At 32.3% G+C, this 27,620-nt stretch overlaps 2 protein-coding genes across 2 annotated transcripts in view; one reads left to right on the top strand and one right to left on the bottom strand.

The window, feature by feature from the left end:
- Positions 1-27,620, top strand: part of LOC129801718 (rhodanese domain-containing protein CG4456) — an 887,636-nt gene that overhangs the window by 797,500 nt on the left and 62,516 nt on the right. The gene's annotated exons all lie outside the window — the stretch shown is intronic.
- The window catches only part of LOC129801663 (protein piccolo), a 101,484-nt gene that overhangs the window by 67,900 nt on the left and 5,964 nt on the right, over positions 1-27,620 (bottom strand). Inside the window, exon 2 of the mRNA XM_055846927.1 lies at positions 16,704-17,362. The gene's annotated coding sequence lies outside the window, so the exon portion shown is untranslated. The remainder of the gene's footprint in view (positions 1-16,703; positions 17,363-27,620) is intronic.

The raw sequence follows: 27,620 nt of genomic DNA, 5'->3' as shown, positions 1-27,620 counted from the left end.
TGCCCTTCTTATACAGTCAATGACGAAATTTCAAAATTCCATTCTAGGACCAATTTCCGTTGTTGTACCCTACTTTAATCACCGAATTTGAAAAAGACGATGTATATAACTAAATTACTACAAAAAATAATAACATTTTTGTAATAAAAATATCAATACTGTAATGCAAAATATAGAAGTCAACAAATGATTTTAGAAAAAGAAAAAGCACACTGCTAAGTCTATTAGATAGTAAAAGGAAAAAAAAAAGATAATCTGGAAAATGTAAATAAATTGACTGAAACAGCACGTGTATGCATTTTAAAAGATTCACATATATACTTTCTGCAATTGCTCACAACGAATTAATATGTAAACAATGGCTAGTAGACGGCGTCATGTGACATTTTAAAATGGAAAAATAATAATATCGGTAGACTGTGCAGGAATTGTGAATATGTCGTATATTTCATCAGAATCAGCAATTCATTGTTTTTTGAATAATTTATACAACTCGACCAGAAAGTTTGTTGCATAAAGTGCATGCAAGTGTTTATATCAAATCAATTTTCGTAAAAGTTGATTGACATACTATCTCATGTTAAATATGATGAGCAACATAAATTAACTTTTGCTTTGTAAAAAAAAAGCTTTTGATGAGTGAATAAGATGATTAAAACATTGTTTCACTTGCTCTCTCTAAAATGTCAAAGAATTGTTTGCAAAACAAAAGCGGCTGTGCTGTTTTGTATCCCTGAACATGTGTTAATTTAACACATATTTTAAAACTTTATACTTTTGTATGTTACACCAAACGTATGTTCAATGAATATACAGTAAACTCTAACAGCAATGTAAATTTCTAAATAATAACTCCTCTGGGAGATTCTTCTGTTTCCACATCAACATAATTTAACTGGGTGAATTAGCATATCTTAAATCTATCAGTGTTTGATTTAAGCACCAAGAAAGAAAATCAGTTGAACGTGAAAAGACTTTATGAATTGAATGATGTTTGGCGTTTGAGTGAAAATTGTGTGTAATTTATGCACATAATAAATGCATCGGGAGGTAGCTCAACATAAATCTCACACGCATCTCCTGGTGGCGTGAATTTATCACCGGAATATTTGCTAGGGATATCCCGCTTGGGGAACACTTAACCCACACCATACACATTAAGACACCGTCAATGACATCAATCAATCACACCCTCAGTCAATTTACCATCCCATGAAGGTGATGAACTTGAGAGGGTAGTACACAGTGTTTAAATTAACACATTTTTCACAAATACTGTGAGATTTTTTTTCATATTTAGTATAATATTGGACTGCATTCCAATAGATTTTTTTTTAATAGATTTACCATTGCGGATATTGTAATTGAAATCGTGAATATATTCATGTTACTTCTCAAGTTTCACATGCACTTTATCATGCCATAATTCTTATTTTATTGCTACCGCAGTGAGTCTCTCTATTTTAAGCAAAGCTGTAAAACTTCTCAATGAATCCTATAGAACCAGAGAAGAGAGAATGAGAATATAAAGTTATTTGTCTAATTTTCGGGAGGAAAACTCCTTGGAAAAGAGCTCTTTAGTAGTTGTATCAACTTTCTTCTTAATTGAGAATAAATTCCCTAACTTCATTGAAAGTAAATTTAACACATGATAGAAGCTTTAACCTTATTCCCTGGATTAACGAGCTTTTGTTTTTCTTGTGTCGTTTTTTTTTTTTTGCAAATAAAAGTAATGATTTCTAAGGCGATTTTCCTTCTGATGAAAATGTGACTTTCTGGGAAAAATCTCATCACGTGAGACAAAAATAAGAAGTGTGAGGGTATTTTTATGTTGATGTTTACGTCTCTTGCGAGACACACGCAGTTCCACAAGATTGAATTTCATTTTCACAAAGTATTTCTCTTCCATATTTTCAACGTTGTCTTCAATCTCACCTTCAAGACAGGTGGAATATACGGAGACGAACGCCAAACAGACAAGTTTATTAGCCAAACGATTGATTATCTCATGTGGAAAATCCTCCATTGGAACTAAATTCTGTATTTATACAGAATATATATTTTTTTTAAATCCTGAGAGAGTTTTCTTATGAGAGAAAAATCAACAAATGGATAGGATTTCACATGAAACTTGGACATGATTTTTCCTCTCAGTGAACTCTTCTGGTAAATATGGAGTAATTATGTTAATAATATAAGCAATGAAACCATAATTATTCCTTTTATACATTCTTCGTTTAATCCCTTCAACAAGTTTCTTCAATAAAATACTTCTTGTGTGGAGAAAAACAGAGAGATTTTTTTACATCAGTCAAAATAGAATTTATATGGAATTATTACAATGTTATTTATAATTTAAAAAAAAAAATAATCTTTAACATAACCGGTATTTTCATAATTTAATTGATTAGTCATCTCTGTTTTTCCCAATTCCCCTTGCGGCCATTGCCGTCTTAGCGTAAATAGATTCTAACCTCCGAGATGAATATAGTGGAAAATTTTTTCAGTGGTTGTATATTAAACTTTGCACAGGACAAAAATACTACTACATTAATTCTTAAACTAATATTATTGAAAAATTCAAAACACTTTCTCAACAAAACAGTATGTTTTGTAACCATGTTTCATAAGGTTCAATAAAGAAAATCAATTTTCATATGACACTTTATAAAAATCTCAACCGAGTAACAAAAATACTTTAATAAAAAAAACTGAAATCTGTAATTTTACAAACATAAATTCTGCCCTAAAACATTTCCCAATTAATACTTGACGATATAAGAAAAGGCTTTCAAGCTTCACTGAGAAAAAAAGAGGGTGCGATTAACTTTGTTTCCTCATAAAATTTAGGTGTAAAAATATATCAACATTTTTTAATGTTAATTTTATACCTTACTAAGGGTAAAATTAACATGAAAAAGGGTAACTTTAACCCCCAATACACCTAAAAAGGGTAATATTTACATCGATTTAGGATCAATACTGCAGGGTAAAATTAACATTTCCGGAATGTTATTTTAACTTTTTCGGATTTCTCTCAGTGTTCGTACGCACTCTGACTTCAAACAATTCATATTTTTCTCATACGCCTTTAATCAGGGGGGTGACATTACCTCTGAAAAATGCGACCGATTTTAGTGTAAATTTTTCCCTGTTTTCGAACACATTTCACGAGATATCTCCAAAACTACGTAGGTTATCAATTTGGTGTTTTCGGTTGCCTATTCTATATTAAATTGGCTTTTATTTTTATATTATTATTATTTGCATTATTATCTGGCAAAAAACAGCTAATAAACCCAAAAGTTTTTCGGCGCACTAGAAACATATGGGAAACATAGGAAATGTCATGCCCCTGCCTTTAATGAATCTCACCTAACTTTGGAAATATATTTTAATTTAATTTTTTTTGTTGAAAAAATTAGGTCAGATTCATTAAAAGAATATGCGAAAAATATGAAGCATTCGAAGCCAGTGTGTGCTAAGTTTGAAATTTCTCCTAATATTTTCTTGTCTTTTGCTACAAAGCCAAACGGTTACAGTTATTCACTTCGGGTCTTCAAACATTCCCCGAACATAGAACTTGGAATTTCAGTGTAACGTACCTAGAAACTTAATTGGTAAGCGCAAATATTACACTGTAATATTTTGAACATATATTTTTTACACTAACTCGACGTAAAATTTGATCCATCTATATAGCAGTAAAGATGTAAAAATGTGGCAAAGTGAGTGAAACAACTAACTTGAGTGAATTAAAAGTGTCTCTATGTGGATGTGTGATTTATATGCTAATTAAGTGTTGGATAAATGGATTAAAAGAGAAAAAGAATTAATTTCTCAGATGTTAAAAGAGGAGAAGAAAATCTCTCAAGAGTCGAATAAAATTGAGTTGATAATTGAAAATATCTGACCGAAGAAAACTCTTGTACGAAAAACTTGTCCACAGTAAATTGCATAATTCTCTTAATATTGACGCCCCTAAAATGTAGGGCATATCCTTGAGAAAACTGAATTCCGCAAATCTTTTGAAACTGTATATAAAAAAAGTTTATTTTTCATGCCCTCAGCAGATTTCAGGCGAAAACTTTTTAAACAGAATGGACTCTGTGTGGATGGTACAAAAATGTCCCATATTCGAGGTTAAAATGAATTTGAGAAGAGGTGAAAAAAGTTGTTAAAGTATCACCAAGCAATTGTAGAGTTTTCTCTTCCCGCATTCGACAGTGTATATACAACAAAAACCAGAAAGTTTGTAATGTTTTGACCTATATTTTGCTGTGTTGGAAAATGCGATTATTTTTAGATGGAAAATAAACAAGTTTATGTGTGTAGCTGGTTAGAGAAGCATTAGAAAAAGACATAAGAAATTTACGTGTTAAGAAAATGAGAGAAAGAGGGAAAACGACACCAGTAGAAAATATTGAATTATTTCACTATGAGAAAATTGACAGATAGATATTTCTGATATTTTAATCATAAAATATGAACATATTGATGACAATTCTACCCGTGAAAGTGTTAAAATCTAACCCTGACTTATTTTTATCTTTTTTTTTTCTGACAAAGAACGATTATAATCTCCTGTTTTCGAATAAGTTTCCGTGGAATTTCAATTTAACACATTGTTGCGCTGAGATGTTAAAGAGATGAAGTTGAATAGCGATATTTTTAACTCTGTTATTTATTAATATTCCTACAGAGTCAATAAGCCTCTTTGGAGACTCATTATAGCATTTTTTGAACTTTGTTTGTTGTGGTTTTGCAATTAAATCGAATAAATGGTATTTTTGATAAAATGTCACTATTTACATATTTTTAATGAATTCATGTAAAGTTTTACTAAAAGCGTTAAATCAAAAATATCAAAATTAAATTTGCACTGCAATCCCAAAACTTGATATAATCCGATAATGCATTTCCGTCATAATTTACTATACACTTTAGAGTACCTGTAACCCATTTATTTAAGTTAAAAAAAATAATCAACTTTTCCTTTGACGTTGATCTTGCTTTGAAAAATTTGTAAATTTTATTTGGACATAAAGCGTTGAAAAGAAAATCAATAAAATTGCACAACCATGTCTCCCTGTACAATAAAAATCTGCGTGTAATTGAAGGTTTTTTCAATCAAGGTGTTTCACAGCGATAAGCTGTAAAATGTGAGCAAAAACGGTATGAGAAGATGTTGCGAAATCGAGCAATTCGCCAAGGCTTCCGCCTTGGCCCTCTATTCCCTCTCAACCTTCGTCCAAATGTGTGCATTAGTGCTATGTTCTTTTGGACAAAAAAAAAATATATATATATATATATATATATATATGAGGGTAACCTATAGTAAAAAGCCCCCGAGTATCTCCAGTGGAAAAACAATTTGATTTTGAAGAAAACAACAAAAAAAGAAACATTAATGTACACATCTATGCTGAAAGTGTATTGCCACTTGATGGGTAGCTAAATAATTTTCCCTTGACACGGAGGGGAAAAGAATGAGCCGACGTGGAAAAATTGTGAGCACAAAGAGGAAAATTTCGTCCAATAACCTGTGCTTGAGGGCGACGACTGCCCGTTTTCGACACACCGGCTTTTATTGCTCGATGACTGTGGGTGGATGATGATTTGCTTTTTTAGATTGTGTTTGCAAAATTTCACAGATATTGAATATAAATATCAAACAATGGATGTCATCGATTATAAATATTAAAAAATAAAAAAAAAGATTATGGGGCTTTCAAATACATTCTTTTTCAATCTTTTTTAAAAAAAAAAAATATATATATATATATATATATATTTTTCTCAAAAACGGCATTGTGCAAGTTAATCAAATTTTAGAACGTTGTAGTCTAGTCTAGGACGTTTCCAAAAAAGGGACGTAAGTGCGCTGTGGTTTTAATAGAACCGGAGATGTGAGGGGTCAAGGTTCACGAAATTCAAAAAATCATATCTCCGGTTCTATTTTACAGATTTTGATGAGTGAAGGCTTAAACGAAAGATCTCACCAAATTCTACAACTTTCTAGAACTTCGTGCGACCAACACCAGGGGCGTCACAGTCGGAAAACCAATTTCAATATCACATAACCTCAATTATCTCGAATGTCGCTGAACCGATTTTGATAATTACTTCGACATAATTATAGAGGATATTTGTGTCTACAATTCGTCCATACATCATTTTCCGCTCAGACTACGCTATCTCTCTGATTTTGCCGTTTAAGTGCGAAAAAAATGACTTTTCCTATAATAAGGCTTTGAAATCACTCAGATGCCAATTTGACTGCCTCTACTCCATCAAGACACTTCAAAAAAAAAGGGCGAAAAAATGAGTTCAGAAACAAACAACCTCGATTATCTCGGCTTCAGATTAATCGATGAGATCTAGTTCTACGGCAAAATTATAAAGAACATTCTGGTCTACATTTCATCCATATATCACTTTTCTGTCACTCCATCCAAATCTTTAATATTTTGGTTTAAATACAAAATTTGTATAATTTCACGAATTTGAGTTAATATAACTGAATGGCGTTCCCCAACTCCACCTCTAAATCGAATTTGCGTACATTCTGAGTTAGCTCACATTAAGAATCTCACCTACATAAGCCGATTAGGATTATCTGTCCCTTTTTACTATATTAGGTGAGATTCTTAACAATCTCACCTACTATAATCCTAACAAAATTTCATGTCGTCCGATCGACCTCAAATTTGGCCAAAATGTGTTTCGCCACTTCCTGATTCCGAATATATATGTGGCTATTTTACGTTCCCGGCCGGCCGGCCGGCTGGCCGGCCGGCCGGCCGCTCTTTGGAGCTTAATAGCTCCTAAACTAAAAAAGATATCGACTTGCGGTTTTCGGCAAAGGTTATATATCGGGTGAAAATTGCAACTTGGTACATTGACCCCCCACCCCCCACCCCTCCTTCCGCCATTTTGAAGACCCCCCTTTTTTTGTTTTCTCAATAGCTCCGCCCCTATGGCATTCAGCGGACTCAAATTTTAGTATGTTATAGCTGGGCCTTAGAGCTTTCCATCAATATCAAACTTAAGGTCCCGCGACCCCCCTGACCCGAGCTATAAGGGTCCAAAAAAAATTTCTTAAAATGGCCATAACTCCGGTTCTAAATGTCAGAATTTAAAAAGTGAGGGCTTTTTGGAAAGCTCTCGTGAAATGCCACTTCCCCTTCTAACATCGCAAGTTCATAAAACCACCGCTAGGGGCGCTTTTTTTAAAAAGAAAATTTTTAAATCTTAAAAGTTAAATAACTCAAAAATTCCATTGTGCATCGGGCTGAAAATTTAGTATGTTGTAGCCGTTGATTATACCTATCAAACAAAAAAAACCTTAAGTCGATCTAAAACCCCTGACCCGAGCTATAAGGGGTCAAAGTTCGAACATTGACCGGCCTCTATCTCCGGTTCTAATTAACATAGCGACCTAAATTTTACCTTTTTGGTTTCGTCTCGATGAGCACTTTCAGATGGAAGTTCAAAAAGTCACCATAGGTGGCGCTGTGATAGCGCCAAAATTCATCGAAATTCAAAGTCACTTTTCTCAAAAACGGCATTGTGCAAGTTAATGAAATTTTAGTATGTTGTAGTCCAGTCTAGGACGTTTCCAAAATGGTGCGTATGCGCGCTGTGGTTTCAATAGAACCGGAGATATGAGGGGTCAAAGTTCACGAAATTCAAAAAATCATATCTCCGGTTCTATGTGACCGATTTTGATGAATGAGGGCTTAAACGAAAGATCTCACCAAATGCTACAACTTTCTAGAATATTTGAACTTCGTGGGACCAACACCAGAGGCGCCACAGTCGAAAAACCAATTTCAATATCACATAACCTCAATTATCTCGACTGTCGCTGAACCGATTTTGATGATTACTTCAACATAATTGTAGAGCACATTTGTCTCTACATTTCGTCCATACATCATTTTCCACTCAGACTACGCTATCACTCCGATTTTGCCGTTTAAGTGTGAAAAAATTGATTTTTCCAATAATAACGCTTTGAAATCACTCAGATGCCAATTTGACTGCCTCTACTCCACCAAGACACTTAAAATAGGGTTTTAAATGGAAAGTCCCGCAAAATACAACAATTCTTTGATATAGTTGAAGTTCAACAAATGACTACTTGGGGAACTCTGGATGAAAAAACGAGTTAAGAAACAAAAAACCTCGCTTATCTTGGCTTCTGAGTAATCGATGAGATCATGTTCTATGGGAAAATTATAGAGAACATTCTGGTCTACATTTCACCCATATATTACTTTTGTGCCAGTTCATCCAAATCCTTGATATTTTGGTTTAAATACAAAATTTGTATAATTTCACGAATTTGATTCAAGATAACTGAATGGCGTCTCCCAACTTCAGCTCCAAATCGAATTTGCATGCACTCCGAGTTAGCTCACGTTAAGAATCTCACCTACATAAGCCGGTTAGGATTATCTGTCCCTTTAGTAATATTGTTATAAAATTATTAGTTGACGGAATTACTCCATGAAACTGCCGCATCTTCCTAATAATAGTGAAATTAACACAGTTTATAATGTACCTTAAAAAACAATTATTCGTTACACATTTAATGGAAGGTGATGTGTTTTTAGCAGTGTAATCGAGCACAGAACGGATAAATTGTCGCCTTATACCTTGCGTACATCGCCAATGAGAGTTTTGCATGAAATTCCTCTTTATTTTGAAGTGGAATTATAAGAGTGGAGTGGGTATTCAAGACGAGACACACTCAAGTGCCTTGTCTTTTTTGTTGTTCGTCTCCGAGAATCACGATCGCGAGGGACGCGAGACGAAACCGCGTTTTCCGACGACCGGCCGGATTACCTTCAAATCGGTCGAAAAGCCTCGGAATTGTCTTCACCACGATTTTATACCAGCACATACATCCAAATACAATTAAATGTGAATTTATAAATTAACATTCCGACACATGTTCTCACTCCAATAGCCTCTGGGAGTGTTGTGTGTTATGTACTCTATAGAAAATTTACTGATGATTTATCTGTCGCCAGTGCGTACGTGAATTAAATCTAATCATTTATTAGGGTATATTCTATCCCTTCTCAATATTCCTCAAACATTATTTTGGAATTTAGGTTGATTGTTTGTGCTAAAATCATCAGAATTTCGCAAAGGAAGATCCTCAAATGCAATATTGCAACACATCTCTCATGCATCTCTTCGATGCTGAAATTTTCGTAGTCATCCCCCCCCCCCCTATTGAAGGCGTCAAAATAAGCACAAAAGCAAGACTTTTACAAAAGACTCACTGAGAGAACAAAAAGAGGCAATTATTGGCTCTAAAAAATTGCCATTTTTCAGGTGTGGTGAAAAATGGTGAAGCAACAACGCTATGACCTTCAAACACCACAAAGTTTTATTAACTTCTTTTTTTCCACCACTCTTTTCGTCTATTTTCCGCCATATAGAAATTTTTTAATACAACCACACGCTATAACTTTTTTCTTTACCTTCGGAACAAGTAAGGAAAATCAGTGGTCGCCTATTTTCACGTGCAAGACGAAAGAAAATTGCGGGAAAGTTGAAGGCACATATCAATAAATTTTACACATTTTAATTTAGGCTCAGTGAATCACATTTAAACTATTCTCATTCTCAAATATTTTTCTTTCAATATTACCCATTTTACTCCCAATTGTGTGTAGGAGGGAAATTCAAAAAAACAATTGTTAAGCACTTGTGGAAATTATCTTTAATAAAAAAAAAAATCAAACAATTTCAAACTAAAATTTGAGTTTATTTCCATGACAATTCTTGTCTTCACAGAAAAAAAAATATTTCGTAAAATTGTTCGTAAATGTTTGTGAATTCCTATATTGGGGACTTACGAAATACTATAACCTATACTATACTATAAATAGTATAACCAACAAAGAAGTTCATAAAATTTTATATTTTTTTTCACAAACATTGTTCGTATGATCATTTGACGAGCATATTTTGTACTTTTACAAACATTTGTTCCTAAATGTTAACAATTAACAAACAAATGCCAAATTTTACGAAGATTTTTTTGTGTTTACAAACATTAACAAACAAATGTTTGTAAAAGTTCAAAAAATGTTCGTCAAGTGAACATGTTACGAACAACGTTTGTGAAAAACGTACAAACTTTTACGAACTTGTTTGTGGGTTATATACTATTTACGAGCATTTCGTAAGTCCCCAATAAGAATTCACAAACATTTACGAACAATTTTACAAACATTTTTTTTTCTGTGAAGGACTTAAAGACAAATACAATGATCCAAAAAAAACTTAAGAATTACATAATGTGTATAGTCCCGCCTGGCTGTTACTGCGACTAGAGGCCAAACTTTTAGAGAAAAAGATTTGAAATGTTCAGTGGACCCCCATAAGCCGATCCTGGCTGGGACCATTAATATGCTTCTTTTTTCCTCCTCTCATCTTCCCGAAAACCATGTTTTTCGTGATTGTTCGAAAACGAGTCGTCCGATTTTTTTTTTCATTTTTGGCTATGTTTTAAAGCTTACCTAGGCGGTCATTCGTCCATATACTAAAATACCGTTGAATAATTCCTAACAACAATTTTTGAAACTCAAAGGCTAAAACCTCTAGAGAGCGCATTTCTTAACCAAATGGGGTCCTGAAGGGCAATTCTGTAACGCTCTGGCAATGCCATATGACACATTGGGTTCGAATCTTAGGAGAGCTTTTTCGAAAATACGATTCTGTAGCCGTGACATTGCGATTTCAGCTCACGTGGCATTGTCAGAAGTCACATATTTGAGATTTCTAGCAACTTAAATGACAATGAATTTTGTTAAACAAATCAACCAAAACTAATTGTATTTTAACAAAATCATCAAGTAAATGGATTTCATGAATTCAATAAATTGCATTTTCGATCTCATATGATATGACAAAAAAAAAGCTCGATTGGCATTCTCAGGTTTCGAATTCACGCGTGACAATGCCATGAGAATTAGAGAATTCCCCTACTGTTTAGAACTCGTTAGAAAAACCTTGATATTTATGATAAGTTTGGATCGGTTAGAAACCGATAAGTAATTTTAATTCGAAATTCAATTATACTACTTCAACCCTTAAAGACACTTTTGGCCTCGTTAGAAAAACCTTGATATTTATGATAAGTTTGGATCGGTTAGAAACCGATAAGTAATATTAATTCGAAATTCAATTATACTACTTCAACCCTTAAAGACACTTTTTCCCATTTACCTTTAATTAATCTGATTCATTAACCCTTTAAGAACGATTGGAACACCGGTGTCCCATAAAGAAAATAATTTTTCCTGACTACTTAGTTATTTTCTTCTTATGTTTGTACGTAATTGCGAAGTAGATGATTGAAGGAATCTAGGATATTTTTTGCAAGTCTCCACCTATTTGCTATATAGTACATTTTTAAATTCAAAATGACGAATTTTTAAATTCTCATATTGAAAATAAATTTTAATTATTTTTTATATTTCCAGTTTTTTTTTTAAAGCAAAACCATTCTGGAAAAGGAAACTACAATACTCAAACATAATATTTTTCGTTAGGGTGAAAATTATCAGTCATTGGTATCGTTAGAAAAATTATTTAAATTTTTGGGCTATTTTTGTCCCTATCGCTCATAGAGACAAAAAATACACCAAATCAGACTCTGTTTGCTTTTCGAAGGTTAAATGTAAGACGTTTTACAAGTTTTGTTTATCGGTTTCATTTTTATGGTTAATTTTCGGTCAGCGAAAACTGTCTCGTCGTTAAAGGGTTAAAGAAATATGGGAAAAATATGAAGTGTCCGAAATTCGTGTGTGCGTAGCTTGAAAGCCTTCCCCTATGTTACATTGTCTTTTATCTTTTGTGTTATCACTTTGTGTTGTTAATACCGATGTGCCTAATCCCAGAACCACCTGTAAAGAAATTTTCATTTTCGGAGACTATCCCATTTTTGAGTACAATGAAATTATTTTAAACATTCCAAAACTTTTAGAATATAATACGTTTTGATTCTGATTACAGTCTAATAACTGTTCTATCTACTGTGGAACAACCTAAAGGATAAATGCCATTACAAAAAGCTGCTTCATGTGATATCACAGTGCGTTAACCCATTCCCGATAAAAAAAGCAAACTACGTGAAAAATAAACTTAAAATAAACTTAAAACTTTTAGAGGTTATGGTTATGAGTTATATAAATGACCCGAAAAAAAACTTTAACTACATACAGTGTCATAGTGAATTATCCTCCGCTCACTCTTTCAACATGTTAATTTATCTTTCCCCAATGAAATAATGCCAAAACTCTAGTATGAGTGACTCTTACTGAGTTTTTATTGCTGAAAGCACTGAAATATGCAACGAAATGAGTGTCAGTAAAATCTCGACACTTGAAACTTTAAACATTTAATTCTTCAAGAAACTCTCTTTCAATTGTATAGTGCACAGTGAATCAGCAGCAGCCGTGTCTGAGTGTTTGACCTCGATAGTGAAATTTTTCCCAAAGAGGGTTAAACCACTCGGGAAATTATATTTCGAAATTGACCTCCTCTCAAAATATTGTCACATCATTTAATTAGCTCTCAAAATATATTCCTAACTTGAAGAGTTTCTTGACTTTCCGGATCCGGAACCACAGTATATTTGAGGGTTTATTTCCCCAATTTGGAGTTAGTTGAGAAGTTGTGGGAGTTATCTTTGGTAAACTATTCCCTCAGCTACTTCCGGGAAAATCCACCCGAAAATTCCAATAAACCACCAACATGTTTTGATTGAGAACAAGGGAATTTCATGTTTGGTTTTTGGGATCGTTTTGAAGTTATTTCTGCGATGTAAATAAAATTTTTAATAAAGAAACATCTCCTATTTTTATTCCTCACACTCCCGTCTAAATCACTCTTCGGTAGTTTATGTAATTGAAAGTATGTGAATTAAAAGATAACTCCATGAGTTTTTCTTTCACGTATTGAGTAACTTGTGTTATGAAATGCTATTTTTAAAATTGCCAAGTAATACGGAAATGAATAAATTGTGTGAAAATGTTCAAAATAGAGGGGGAGATGGAAAGTGAATACCACTTGAGAAGAATAAATTGGAGATACACGATAAATATTTCCTTAGAATTCTTCTCGAAAAACTCTTTATCTGAGTGCCTTAAGGTCCTTTTATAATCAATTCTGGAGACTCTACGTTCCACATAGTACATATATAACCAAAAATAGAACATAGTAAATAAATGTAGGAAAAAATGGAGTTGAATTTTTAACGTATACTAATTTTATGTCTGATTTTGTTGTCTATTTATAAAATTGAAGTATACAGACACAGTCAATGGAAACAACCAAGACATCAGAGTGAAAGAGAGCATCAAAAGTGGAAAAAATGGGCATCAACCTCCAAGAGATTCTCATTTTAAAAAAAAAAATAAAATAAAATAAAAAAAGAAGAAAAGAAGATGAGAAAGAAAGAGAAACAGGTCAGAAAAATATCTCATGCTGAGATGAAATTTACCCATTTGGATTTCAAGTCTTTCAGCAAAGGAGTCCCTTTTAGTACCATTGAAAAATCGAAACTGAAGAAAACCTCTGCCAATATAATTCATGAATTATAAAAGCCACTCTTGTAGGTCCGGCTGAATGGAACGACAGCATTTAAATAAGTGCTTAAAAATAAATTTTCAACTATTCTAATTTTAACTCAACTGTTTAGACATCATTTCGAGACTTTTGCCATCAACTGAAAACTCATAAAATATTCAGTATTTGTTGTGGAAATTAACCCTTACATGCCCTCGAGTCACATGAAAATTGAATTATCGGGAAAATTTGTTTTTCAATCTTCTATATCTTTTCCTACGAGGGCATCGCTATAAAAATGTATTTCAAGAGAATGTTATTCACAAGCTAAATTTAGAATTGGTATAGAAAAAAAATTAGCGTTTTATGACATATTTGGAAAAAGGGAATGATACATTCCTAAATTTATCTTCCCATATATCATTCATACAAAAAATAAAAAACTAACAAGTTTATAAAGCTTTTGAGTAAACAATGCTTCACGTCTTTTAAATAGTCTATTTTTCGCGAAATAAAAACGAAATTTGCAAAGCTGCATCAAAAACAAAACACGTATAATATTCATAGTTTTTTATTGCTTGAAATATTAAGCAATCTAAAGTTCATAATATAAAACTTATGACTAAACGGTTGAAATAGTAAAAAGGTGTGAAAAAGTGGAAACTATATTTTACCAGAGAAAGTAATTTAGAAGACGGAATTGGGGGTCACAAAATGCCAAAAGTATATCCCAAGCCGTTTAAACTGCGATAAAGCACCCCAGAACTTCCCTGGGGCCTCAGGAAAAAACATTAAGAAACGCTTAATACTTAACTAACAAATTCTAAAATTAGAATTTTGACTTTCTACAAAATTTGTTATAAAAAATGCATTTTTTTGTATTATTATAAAATTCCTCCTAAATATTGAAACAACTTAAAAACCAGGATCACCAGGATACCCACCACTGTTTCTACACAAAAATTTCGTAAAATTATTAGTAAATATTTGTGAATTTCCATTAGGGACTTACGAAATGCTCATCGTATAACCCACTAAAAGGTTCATAAAAGTTTGTACTTTTTTCACAAACATTGTTCGTATGATGATCATTTGACGAGCATTTTTTGTACTTTAACAAACAATTGTTCGTATAATTTTGTTTGTCTGCCAAAAATTTACGAACAAATGACAAAATTTTGTACTTTTACAAATGCTTGTAAAAGTAAAAAAAAATGCTCATCAAGTAATCATTTTGCGAGCAAAGTTTGTGAAAAAAGTACAAACTTTTACGAACTTGTTTATGGGCTATACGATATACGAATATTTCACAGGTCTCCAAAAGGAATCCACAAACATTTACGAACAATTTTACAAAATATTTTTATCTGTGTATATTATTTAAAAAAAAATAAAATAAAATTGCAAAATAAATCAATAAATATGAATGGCCATGATTTGCATGTCAAATTTTAGGTAATTCCTATCGAATTATCCGTAGGAAGGAGGGACCAGATCTTTGCAGATCTTTAAAAAACTCCTCCGCGAAATCTAATATTGTTCTACACAGGGTATGTCAATAGAACTGCAACTAAATTCAGCTGTAACTTTAAAACCACTCGTAATTCCTTTGACACACTTACGACTTAAGCCGATAGAAGCCTTAAAGTAATTATAATCAAAATAATGATTAGGTTACATTTCCATCAGTTTTTGACCAATCCATCTCTCGGCTTAAGCCGAGAAATTACTTAGTTAGTGAGAAACTGATGAAAATTTAGTCAAATTATTATTTTGATTATAATTACGTTAAGCCATCTCTCGGATTGAGTCGTAAGTGAGTCTAGGGAATAACAGAATTTTCATATTTTGCATAATAATAGGTAAGTTTATTAGTTACAAGCCCGTGTTTTATTAATCCTTAATGAAACTCATACATGATTACGCGATTATTGCACCCTCCATCAACATGTGGTTATTTTAATGCCATTCACCCAATTTTTTTTTTGAAATGTACAAAATTTGTTTACAAAACAAAAAAAATTATTGTGCGTTGGGTATTACATTTAGTTACGTTTCAGAACATCATTATTTTGATACAATACATCTATGAATTATTTCTTGACTTCCAATGCCAACGACTCACCGAAACTGCAGACGAAATGTAGGAGTTTCATTAACCATATAGGGGAATCTCCATCACGTGGGCGTGGGCTAGAGAGGGCGTGGCTTTACCCTACAAATTTTCTTTGCTCAGTACTTGCTTCAATCTTACACACTACGTTATAAAAATGATAAAAATGTTTTGCTGAAATGAAAAACAAAAGTGTAGATGCGACTTCGCGAAGTCTTCCTTTGCCAAGCATTACTTGGCATGTCTAGCATTTTTGACAATCTTACAGAAAAAATAGTAATTGTAATATTATTGCTAAATTCTTATTTTAAATTCATAGATTATTAAGGAGGCGTGGTTTGATAAATAGGGCGTGACTTTTCTTTTAGTTTATGGGCAGGGCTTATATAAGAAGTTAATTTTTTATTAAAATGAGAAATATTAAAATATTAAATCAATATTCTTAAGTATAAAAACGCACTTAGTTATCGTAGATTAGGAATTCGTTTTGATGTAGATACAAAAAAAATGTAGATATGTTGTGTTGTGAATCAAAGTTATCACAAGCAGTTGATCAGAGAATGTTTCAAAAATTTATGACGAAACAATCAATTTAGCGCACAAACTCAACAATGCTGGCTATTTTTAGTCGGTTATTGTTGCGACCAGAAAGAACTAAAAATAAATATCAATTTATTTGTCACTCTGCTTTCGCATTTTTAACCACCCCTCTTTCAGTATACATACTTTCGTGTTTAAATGTCAATTTTCCATTTCTGTTTTTTTTTTACTGAGAATTCGTGATATTTTATCAAAATAGCGAGTTTCTCAAGGCAATTTCACTTTCAATCGGGATGAAAAAAAATATTTTCTCAAATAGATACAATGAACGTGAGGTTGAAGAGTACTCGAACACTTTCTTCTTCCATTTGTCCTCAGTTTTCTAGCATCTGAGAATTACCATTACAAATATGACATGTAAATGAGAGTTGAATGAATAAAACAAATTGATTACCTTATGTCAACATCAAGTGAAGCAATTAGTAGTATCCAAAGTCAACAGCGGCAACAATAATCCACATATTTAGTCTCAAGACCAATGTTCTACAATTTTTTTTCTGTTATTAATTTTGCACAATTTTTACGCACTTTATCACTATTCAGCACCGAATAATCAAAGTATTTATGTAACTCAATCCTCCAATAGACTCGTCAATCCCAAGCAAATATTTTTAAACACACTTTATTTTGATTCAATCGCCACAACCACAATTTCTTCTTTCACTATCTTGAGTGAGATTATGTTGTCAATTTAACCACGCTCAGGTGTTAATTTGAAACGTATTAAGTTTTATTTCTATTTTCTGATTGTATAAACTCAAATAGAATTGTGCGCTCTTAAATAGCACAGAAAGTTTTTTTTTGTAAGTCTTTTCTTGCACACTATTCACAAAATCACAATAATTATTATTTTCATTAAAGTATTGATTTGCACACCTTTAGGAACCCTCCTTTATAGCTGAAACTCAAGAAAAATCATGTATATCTAGATACACACACACTTGTTGTCATGGAACTCTACCATCCGATTTGGGGAAAACTTTCTCGGTTGAGTTAGTGCCTCAGGTGAAGATACTTCTCTTTTCACAGGACGAGAAAAATCCCCTTGGAAACCTGCAGACAGAAAGAATTAAAAACATATTAATGACGCATTTAAGAGAGATTTTCGTAGAGCATTTAAAACATAATCATTTGACCATTTGACGGTAAGTAAAAAAAAAGTAGGGAAACCTCCTGAAATTCATTAAAAGACCTTCTCTTTGGCGTAATCTTCATGCCTTCCCCCAAAGTGTCTGTTATGCTATATGGCTTCGTGATCAAAAAACTCTTAAGAGTTGTTGAGAAATTGAGTACGCAAAAAAAAATTGAGGTCAAAAGGGCAGAAAGATTTTGGAGAAATTTATCATTTTCAACTCAAACTCAAACTCTCATTCTTCTCATTCACACACTTTGTGGCTTCTTGGACGGATTTAAAGAATCAAAGAAAAACTTTTTGAAGAAAGTTTAAGATACTTAAATTAAATATCATTTATGTAAAAAATTAAATATGGTAATAGTTTCATCGGAATTTATGAATAACCAAAAAAATTAACTTCTATTATCATTAGAAACTCATGCCCTAGGTACTCTTACGACTTAAGCCGTGAGATGGCTTAACGTAATTATAATCAAAATATTGATTTGACTAAATTCACAACAATTCCCCACTAACTAAGCCGTTTCTCGGTTTAATCCGAGTGACAGATTAGTCAGAAACTGATGGAAATGTAACTTGATGATTATTTTGATTATAATTACGTTAAGCCGTCTCTCGGTTTAAGTCGTAAGCCTATATAAGAAATTTAAGAAAAAAAAACTGTAATATAAAAGAAATTTCTTAAGAATCTTTAAACTGACTGCACTTTAAAAACAATAAATAATTGAAGGTAAAGGTTAATCCTCCAGCGTGAAATCTGTATAAAAGACATCGAATAAATCACAATTATTTTTATTAATTTTAAACTTAAGAAGCTTCATGTAGAATTGACATATTTTTAAAAAGCAATATTAGAATTCTTTTCTATATATTAAAAAAATTATAGAGAAATTTATTAAACAAAAACAATCATAAACACAGTCTCTCTCCTTATATTTTAAAAGTATTTGCAATTTTGTTCTATAAATTTTTCACATAAAATCATGGCTTTTTTGCTAATTTACAGAGGACTTTCCTGCAAACTATTAGTTCACTTTGAAAATAAGCATTTTAATTTTCTATCTAATTTAGCGCACGAGATAACAATGTCAGTTAATTAAATATCCACATCAACATTGTCTTTCATGACAAGCAGTGGTAAAAGTGGTAAAAGTTTAAAACGAAAATATATAATTTAAAACTTAGTCATTTGAGATTTAACCACAGAAACTCATTAAATGGAGAGTTTTCTTAAGTTGCAGTTATTTTCACGTATGTTATAAATTTTTAGTCTTTTTTTATTCTCTGTAGAATTGAACGGAGGATTTGTTGTTTTGCATAAAAACAAAACATACAAAAAAAAGGTGAAAATCGATCAAACATTTCAATTCAACCATTTCCCTGAAATTTGCACTTTCCGAAGGGAAAACAGTAAAATCCCCAGTGGGAAAACACTGAAACCCCACGAGGAAAAAAGTCAGTGATATATCTAAATCAGTTTATAGCAGGTGTGATGTCCCCATGACCAAAATTGAAAATTTTCTTCAAAATTCAATTTTCAATTGTACGATATTTCGGGAACATCGTAAACGCTTGAGGATTTTTGAAGTGTTCGAGCTTATTCGAGCTATTATTCGGGCTTATTCAACAAGCATTGCGGTATATTAACCCTCTAATGGGTAAGACCGCCTCCAGGCGGTCTTCACAAAAATCACATTTACAGCGACAATAAAGGTTTTATTTATTTAAAAGTGCTATAGTGTCCTCGGTAATAGTCTTATAAACATCTCTTGAAAGTTTGAACTCATTTTGACTCTTCGTTTTGTTGCTATTCCCAGTTTTGTGTGATAGGTCAGAGAAAAAGCAACAAAAAATATTTGTGCAAAAAAACTCATTTACAATTTCCATAAAAATACCGATTTAAAGTTATCTGACTAAAATGAATTTATTTTTTACTGAAAGATATGTCATTCTACTTTGTATATTTTATTTAAAAAAAATTGAAAAAACTAAAAATGTGAATTTTAGAAGCAAAAAGAGTTTCAAAAAAATTTTATATTTTCTCACAACGTCTAAACTAAAAGAGATAATAAAGAATGGATGGTTTTTTCGACTTTATTGGATCATAATTTATTCTAGAAAACATTGTTTTAGAACTTTTCTCGCGTATTAAAGAAGACACCGTTAGAGGGTTAACACTAAACCTACCGACCGTTTTGGGTAGTTTTCTCTATAGTGCGTTCGGCCAAATGACAGACCGCGATAGGTGAGATACTCAACAATTTTTTCTTGGAAGAGAGGAAAAAATTAGAATGAAACACTGAAAAATATATTACATGCATAGTTTGATAGTAACATTACTGAACATTTTTGTATTGGTTTTAAAAGCCATTAAAATCTCTTGGAAAAATCTTCTCACTGACAGCTGAGCAACACGGTCGGCAACATAATTTTCGTAGTTCCAATGCTCGCCTCTAGGAGCGCAAAACAGTGTCCTTCACCTATATTTTCTAAGGGTTATTTTGTATGGGAGCTTCTTAAAATTAAGGTATGAAAAATAAGGGTTAATTCAGGCTATAATTCACCCTCATCTGGTCAGACGGGATGTGTTGTTAGTTACATTTAAAAAGTTTTTAAACCGGCCAATTTGACCGGTCTTGGCAGGATTAGTGTTGAAAATAGTACTACAATTTTTCATAAACAGTTTTCAAGATAAACTAAGAAAAATCGGTTTACACTAAGTTCATAAAAAAAGGTTCGTAATAAAAAAATAGGTTTTCTAAAATAAATATTACAATATCGTTTTAATTATGGGGGCTGTTCATCTTTATGAGGTTGTTTTTTTTATTTCATATAATTATAATTTTAAAACGTAAGAAAATCGACTGTGAACTTTAAAATGAAATGTGCTTATAAATAAATAAATTCCCAAAAAACCGCAGACATATCACGTCTAGCCGGACTAGTCATTTTCGGTCTCACTCAGAGCAACAGATATACCCTGTGAACATCAGACCGATTGGTGGTGGTTGACCAAATCATAGGATTGAAATAAGTGTGATTTTGAAAATAAAAATATCAGACTTTGTAGATTTTACAGATGGCTATTGGCTACAATAATTTTCTACGATTTGCAGAAAATCTCAATGTTATGGTCAATTAGCAAGGAGTATCTTCAGATGTAATGATAGTCTCTTTTTTTTAACTACACGTACATCTTAAAATTTCAGCAATTGAATCATGTGGTTACTTCCTCAAATTCACCAAAGTTATTGTATAAAATCGTTCAACTCTTCATAAAGAAGTGCGTGCTAAACAATAGCTCTTTTTTACCTTCCTCTCTTGCCGTAAACAATGACACATTAATGGGTTAACAACGCAAAAAAATGTGACGAGATTCACAAGAGATTAGCACAGGTCCGAAAAGTGGTTGAAAAAATTTATATATTTGAGAAAAATCATCTCTCCAATTATAACCGTAAATTTTTTTTTCATTGTCTCAAATTACTACGTATTCAGTTTTTCTCCGGAATCGTTCATTGAAAAATACATTGGAATATACGATTAATTAAATGAACTTGTTTCATATTTCCATTTTTAATATTCTAATTTACTTTCGGCCAATCACTCTAAGTTAAGTTAAATAAAATATATCTAATATTTAAAATGAAAAAATAAAGAAACTGCTCTCTCTTTGAGTTCGAGCAGTAAAAAATCCTATAATTTTTATTCTAATTGAAACATACCATTGCCGTATCAAACGTGTAGATCATGCACTCTATTTTCTATAGAAAATATTTCGATGTATTATTGTCTCTTATTGCGTCTCATTTCTTCCTAAATCCAAAAAGATAGAAGAAATGGCGGACAAATAAATAGAAATGGATGTTTTTCGGGCAAAGAAGAAACACAGCAAAAAGAATATTCTATACATGCAATAATTTTCGTCAATGTCTCTGTAAATTCAGAAGAAAGGGAGGAAAAAACCAAAAGATAAGAAAAAAACTGTATCTTTTACTGTACATCACGTTTTTCTTGGGAACCACACTCACTTCTTCATCTGCTTGGATTTTGAATTAAAAGCACTCGCGCGATATTCGGTGAGAAATTTTCTCGGTGTTGAGCAAGAAGAACGAATGAAAAAAGCCACATTTCAATTGTTTGTGTTGAAATTTATCAGGTGGTTGTGGTAATTCCACGGATTTTCTTCTTTTCCATTTACCTTGCAATTAATTAAAGCTCACCATCATTAACTCTATGCATTTTTCATTAAAGGGGGACCAGAAGAAAAACGAAACAGAAAATCCTCAACAAATATAGCAGAGAAAATGGGAATGAAACAGACTGAGGCAGATGTAGAACAAACCCCTACGGGGTAACCTTTTACATATATAAATACTTAGCATAATCTTAAGGACTTTATGATAAATTTATTGCGAACATAAGGAATAGACAAATATTTTTTTCCTAAAATCCCATTAGAATATTCATCGTCCATTAATTCAGAACCTTTTTCAAAAATTATTTTTGCTCGAACTAAACTTCGATTTACAGGTCAAACGGTGAGAGACAGTAAAATAGAGCTATCAAGGCCATCAATCTTAAACACGTTAAAGTAAGTTTCATTCTTCTCTTAATTAACATTGTAGAAAGTTATTGCGTACAGCACTAGAAGGCTTATTTTTCAACAGATTTCGGTTTTATTTTCTTTTCTTGACAGTGCAAAATACTAAAATACTAAAATGTGATTATAAATAAATAACGAAATGATAAACAACTGCATTTCTTTAACTAGACTTGCATACAATTAAAAACATAAATATTTGGTCAAAGTTTTAAAACTACTCCTCGTGGTTTTTGGGTAATCACTAAATGTGACAACATCGTAAAAAGTCCGTCCTCATAAAGAGATAAAAATCGAAGACGCTAAGACATCCATAAACTCTGGCAGTAGACATACTGATAGTTTTTGGCCCCTTCGTGAGATGTCGAGTGAAAAGAAAGTTACGGTATTTTAATTTATGCGAAGAAGCACTCACACAACCATCGTCAAGCATTATGAGATTCCTCCATACTGATTTCTTCCAACACATTTAAGATATGAGAGAGATTGGCTGAAAAAAAAAACGAAGTCTTCGGCAGAAAATGCCTTGAAAAGATTGTTGATGGAAACAAGTGAGAGAGATACTAAATAGCATGGTTTAACTTTTCATCGATTGGCATTTCGAAAGTGAAAGAAAAAGGTATAATATATTAAATGTTTAAAAAAATCATTGAAGTTTTTACTTTTTACACATTAATTGGCTCACTGGCAATTTATCGGGGCTATTTTATCAGCAAACACTCACAGCGATTTAAGGTTAAAGTATGAAGCAACTTGGGTTTCATTTTGTACCCAGGAAAACACACAAGCGCATTAAAACGCATAAATATTGTTGCTGTAGCTCGTGAGTGCTTTATAAAAGACGAGCAATATTGCAATTGTCTTATCATTTAATTTTTACACAAAGAGAGCATGTTTTCGTATAGAAAAAAAATGTCCCAAAGCATTGCACAAATTGCACAAACATCGCACTTATAACACAATGACTGAAAGTGGCCCTACATCCTACACTTCCTACACTTTTCCACAATAATAGTGAGCACTTCACAAAGCCTCCCACCTTTTCACAACGCCATTATCTCGCAACGCAACTTGTCTCGCGACTTTAGCGTCTCCACAATTCTCCTCTATATTACACAATTTCACTGTCATTCCAATACTATTATTTTCAACGCATTATTGTTCGATATTTCTCTGGGTCATTGAACGATTCACATTGAAAAGCACCCTCCCGAAAAGAATCACCCTGAGACAGCCTGCCTTCAGTATTATGTGCCACTTGCGACCATTTTCTCAAGGAGACACAATCCACCATTCGAGGACGGTGGAGGTTGCTGAGTAAAGAAAAAAAACATAAAAACATAAGTGAATTATTCAATTCCCATGGCGAAGTCACAGATGGATTGTGAGTTGAGGGAGCAGAGAAGTCGATGGAAAAACAAAAGAAGGAGACATAAAGGGAAAAGGTGAAATGAACAACAGGTAAATAAACATCCCTTTTCCAGGCATACAAACTCTCATCTATCTCTTCTACATCTCTTTCTCGCGCTTTAGTCAAATCACAGATGGTAGGATTAACTTTTTCACAAGACTTTCATCTTCTGTTGATAATCTATGTTTATCAATCTCACAATCATATTGTATTATATTTAAATACATTGCTTTCGTCCTTTATAAATGATGTGACATTTGAAAATGAAATGAAAATACGCACGCAGATACTTTTATTGGTGAAAATCGCTTTGGCGACGGAAATATTCTTAGAAAGACAAATATAAATCCAAAATTAAACGCAATTTGATTACTGAGATAAATATTTTATCATTTGAGACATTTATCGCTAAATGTAGTATTTCATTTGATATTTGTAGAAAATACACAAGTTCATTGTATACACATCTTCATCTATTATAATTACAATCACTAAATCACTAATAAAAGCAGTTGTTTCTTTTATTCTAGCAGTTTGATACCAAATGTCAAAAACAGAGAACATTATGAACAAAGCATGAGAAATCAGGCACTTTTTTTTACATTTTCTGTTATTTTACAAAGATAGTGCGATATCCCATTTTAATGTCAAGCCCGCTACAATTAGAATTACTCTGTAAAACTACTACTTAATACTTCTTTTAAACAGTTTCATAATACACTTCACATTTTATTAAAATGAGATTAAAAGCTCAATTACTACATTGCATTGCGATAATTTCGTTGTATTTGGTATTAGGATTTCATATTATTCATATTTGATAAACTGACACTTGAATTGTTAACCGTGATATTTGCGTTTCCTTTGTATCTGTTGCACTTCCCAGCAAACACAATTAACTGAAAAGAGCACCGTTTTCAGCATATTTTTGCTGAATGGATCAGCAAACATATGCTGACCGGTCAGCAGTTCTCAAACAAAAAGTACTAATCAAATATATGAAAATGGCACTGCTTGCCAGTGTCATTTTAAGGTTAGAAGAATTCAGCTAAGATACATAATGTTTTCAGCTGAATTGAAATCGATTAGCATTTGGTGTTCACTGGGTAGTTGCAAAAATCACTACGTAGCGATGCATCATTTGCAAAAATACAAATAAAAGCAAATGCAAATAGTAGAGTTGCTGGTCCAACCGACGAAATATTAGGTCAAGTAAAAAGTCTTGAGCCTTTTTCGCTAAATTTCTTTATATAGTGAACAATATCTCACGATATAAATCGGATTGGGTCATACTAAACCGTATTTGGAAGATGATAACACTCTTCAAAAAAAAAGTATATACAGTTTTGTGTTTGATGAAGCCATTTGTATTTTACAACTTTCGAAAATGAAGGTAAAACATGAGAAAAATTGATATTACTACGATAAAGGTAAAAAGACTAAGCAAGTGGTCCAAAAATTGTGTTGTTTACAGTATCTGATGCAACACCAAATCAGTGGTTTTAACGATTCCGTTAAGTTGAATCGTTGAGTTGGACTGGCACAGGAGCGCTCATTCTATTACTAAACCCAGAACACAATTTACGAATTTGGAACCATTTAAATTTTGAATAAGACTGATCTCACGAAATGCTAGGTGTACGGGTTCCACACAAATTGTCGAAAAAGAACTTTTTGGACCGAATTGATGTCTACGATTATTTGCTGAAACGCAACGAAATCGACCCATTTTTTAAACGAATGGTGACTTACAGTGAAAAATGTGTCACGTGTACAAGAACAACAGCAGAATAAATTGTGGTCCAATCATAATGAGCCGGTCCAAACGATTGCGAAGCCTGAATTAACGGCTAAAAAGGCTTTGCGTGTTTGGTGTGTGTTTGGTGTGCTGTGTGTTTGGTGGGATTGCAAGAGAATCATTCCCTATGAGCTGCTGCCCACTATCCATACGTTAATTTCGGATCTCTGTTGTCAACAAGTGACCAAATTGAAGTAACTAGGTGTGATCGATTTGAAGTGCCCAGAATTGGCCAGAAAGGGTATTAAGTTCCATGAAGACAACGCCAGGCCGCACACATCTTTAACGACTCTCCAGAAGTTCCGAGAGCTTATATGGAGGTTCTATCACACCCGCCGTATAGTCCAGACCTGGCGCCAAGTAATTATCATCTTTCCAAGAATTTGTAAAATCTTGATAGGAAAACTGTCCTCAAGAAAGGCTTGTAAAAATGAGCTAGGCAAGCTTTTTACCATAGTAGGGACGAGGGGAATATTCTGAAAGTGGACAAAAGTTCACAAACAAACGACTCACATCTAAATTAGATAATCCTTAGTATGTTAATTTCACCTTCCAAATTAAGCTTAAAAAGGCCCAAGACTTTTTACTTGACTTAATATCATAAAATGTTGTTTTTTATTTTTGTTTATTTTTTGATGATTTTTCTCATCTCTATTTGCTATATCTTTCAAGTATTTCATTTTAACAACAAAATCCAATCAATTTTTATCATGGCATTAATAAATAAATATGTAATTAAAGATTGTTTTTTCAAAGTCCCTTGTAGTTTTACATTGTACGGCTCTGTGAACATTTTTGTAAATAACTTTGGTGAAAAAAGAAATATTTCTCAGCGAAAGACGTAAACAATTGTCAAATCATTTTCTTTTTTCGTATTAGTAATTCGAGTTCTTGCCGAAGGATATGGAAAACGGAGTTGTTTCCTTGGAGACATTTTGAGAGGATAATTGATTTTACCGTGAATCGTACTATTGAAGAAGTATTATATATATCATCAGAAGATATACATTTGAATGTGAGCTTTAAAAAAAAACATACATACAATTACAAAGCAGAAACGAAGACAGTCTAAAAATAGAACGCAAGACAATGAAAGACGAAAAAGATTACGCTGAAAAATCTTCCTTGTCACAAGTATGTCAAATACTAAACGTGCACTTTTGTGAAGTTTGGGAAAATATGATCATTTTAGTGTACTTTTATATAATACTTTTGTTCTTTATAAATATATAAATAATTGTAAAATGTATAAGAGATATTTTTTTGATAAAAATATTGCCAAATATATATATTTCTTGTTTTCTTTGCTTATGAGTGATAAGATAAAGGGAAGATGCTGTTGTGACTCATGCTGACGCATTTTCTTCCTTTTGTTGTCATATTATTTATGACTCCCAATTGGCATGATTAACCATTTCTTCTCTGTTTGGGTGAGAATTGAACTTACCCTCTCTCTCTCGCTTATACACATGGGATTTCCTCAAGTTTCAGGTCGGAAAGAGATTAGACTCGTGTTTTGAATATGACTCAGAAAGACTTAGGACTAATCAAGAAACGAAGTATTCATAAAAATTAAAGGAAACTGAAGAAAGAGATTAAATAAGTATAAGCTTAATGAGAATTTTATTTATAGATTTATGATGAATATGAATATTTATAGTTAGAAATTTCGAGAGGTTTGTTACCTAGGGGTAAAAGTCAATATAACATTCTTATTGCGTTGACAGTATTAAAGTCATATCCTGTATTAATGAATCAAGCACTGCTCGTCCTATTTTTACAATGACGGTAAAATTTATCTTGAAAATTGAAATTTGATAATTTGACTTGGAAAATTTTAAAACTCAACAACTCCAAGCTCTAAATTACAGTGCTTCATATCTCGGGACTAACACTTTGAGCTTAATTGCATATAAGCCACCGCAATTACTGAGATTTGAATTGAAACACTTAGAATAAGATGATATTGATTAATCGTGGTTGTCCAGTGGTAATGAATTCCGGGTAGGATCTATAAGTTACTTATATTTACAAAGTCAAAAATTATTTTAATTTTTTTTTTTTGGAACGGGAAACGAAATTTAACAAATGGTAGGAACTTTTTGAATTACTTTTCTTTTGTAAATAATTTTTAAGTCTTCTAAATCCTTGCCTAAGACATTATTTTTATAATAAATAACAAATAATAAATTTTCGAAGTTTTTCCAATTGAGAGCAAGGCAAAAACGCACAATTTTGATCAGAAAATATAGAAATGAAAAATAATTTATATAGGATGGTGGAGTACTTTCAATTATACATTATTTTTGAAAATATAAAATTTCGAATTAATTAAATTCATATATAGAAAATTTGCTGTTTTTT

Source organism: Phlebotomus papatasi, chromosome 2 (genome assembly GCF_024763615.1).
Source record: "Phlebotomus papatasi isolate M1 chromosome 2, Ppap_2.1, whole genome shotgun sequence".
NCBI classification, from domain to species: Eukaryota; Metazoa; Arthropoda; class Insecta; order Diptera; family Psychodidae; genus Phlebotomus; species Phlebotomus papatasi.
The sequence above is the reverse complement of the archived record's forward strand: the minus strand, read 5'-3'. Positions and strand labels throughout refer to the sequence as shown.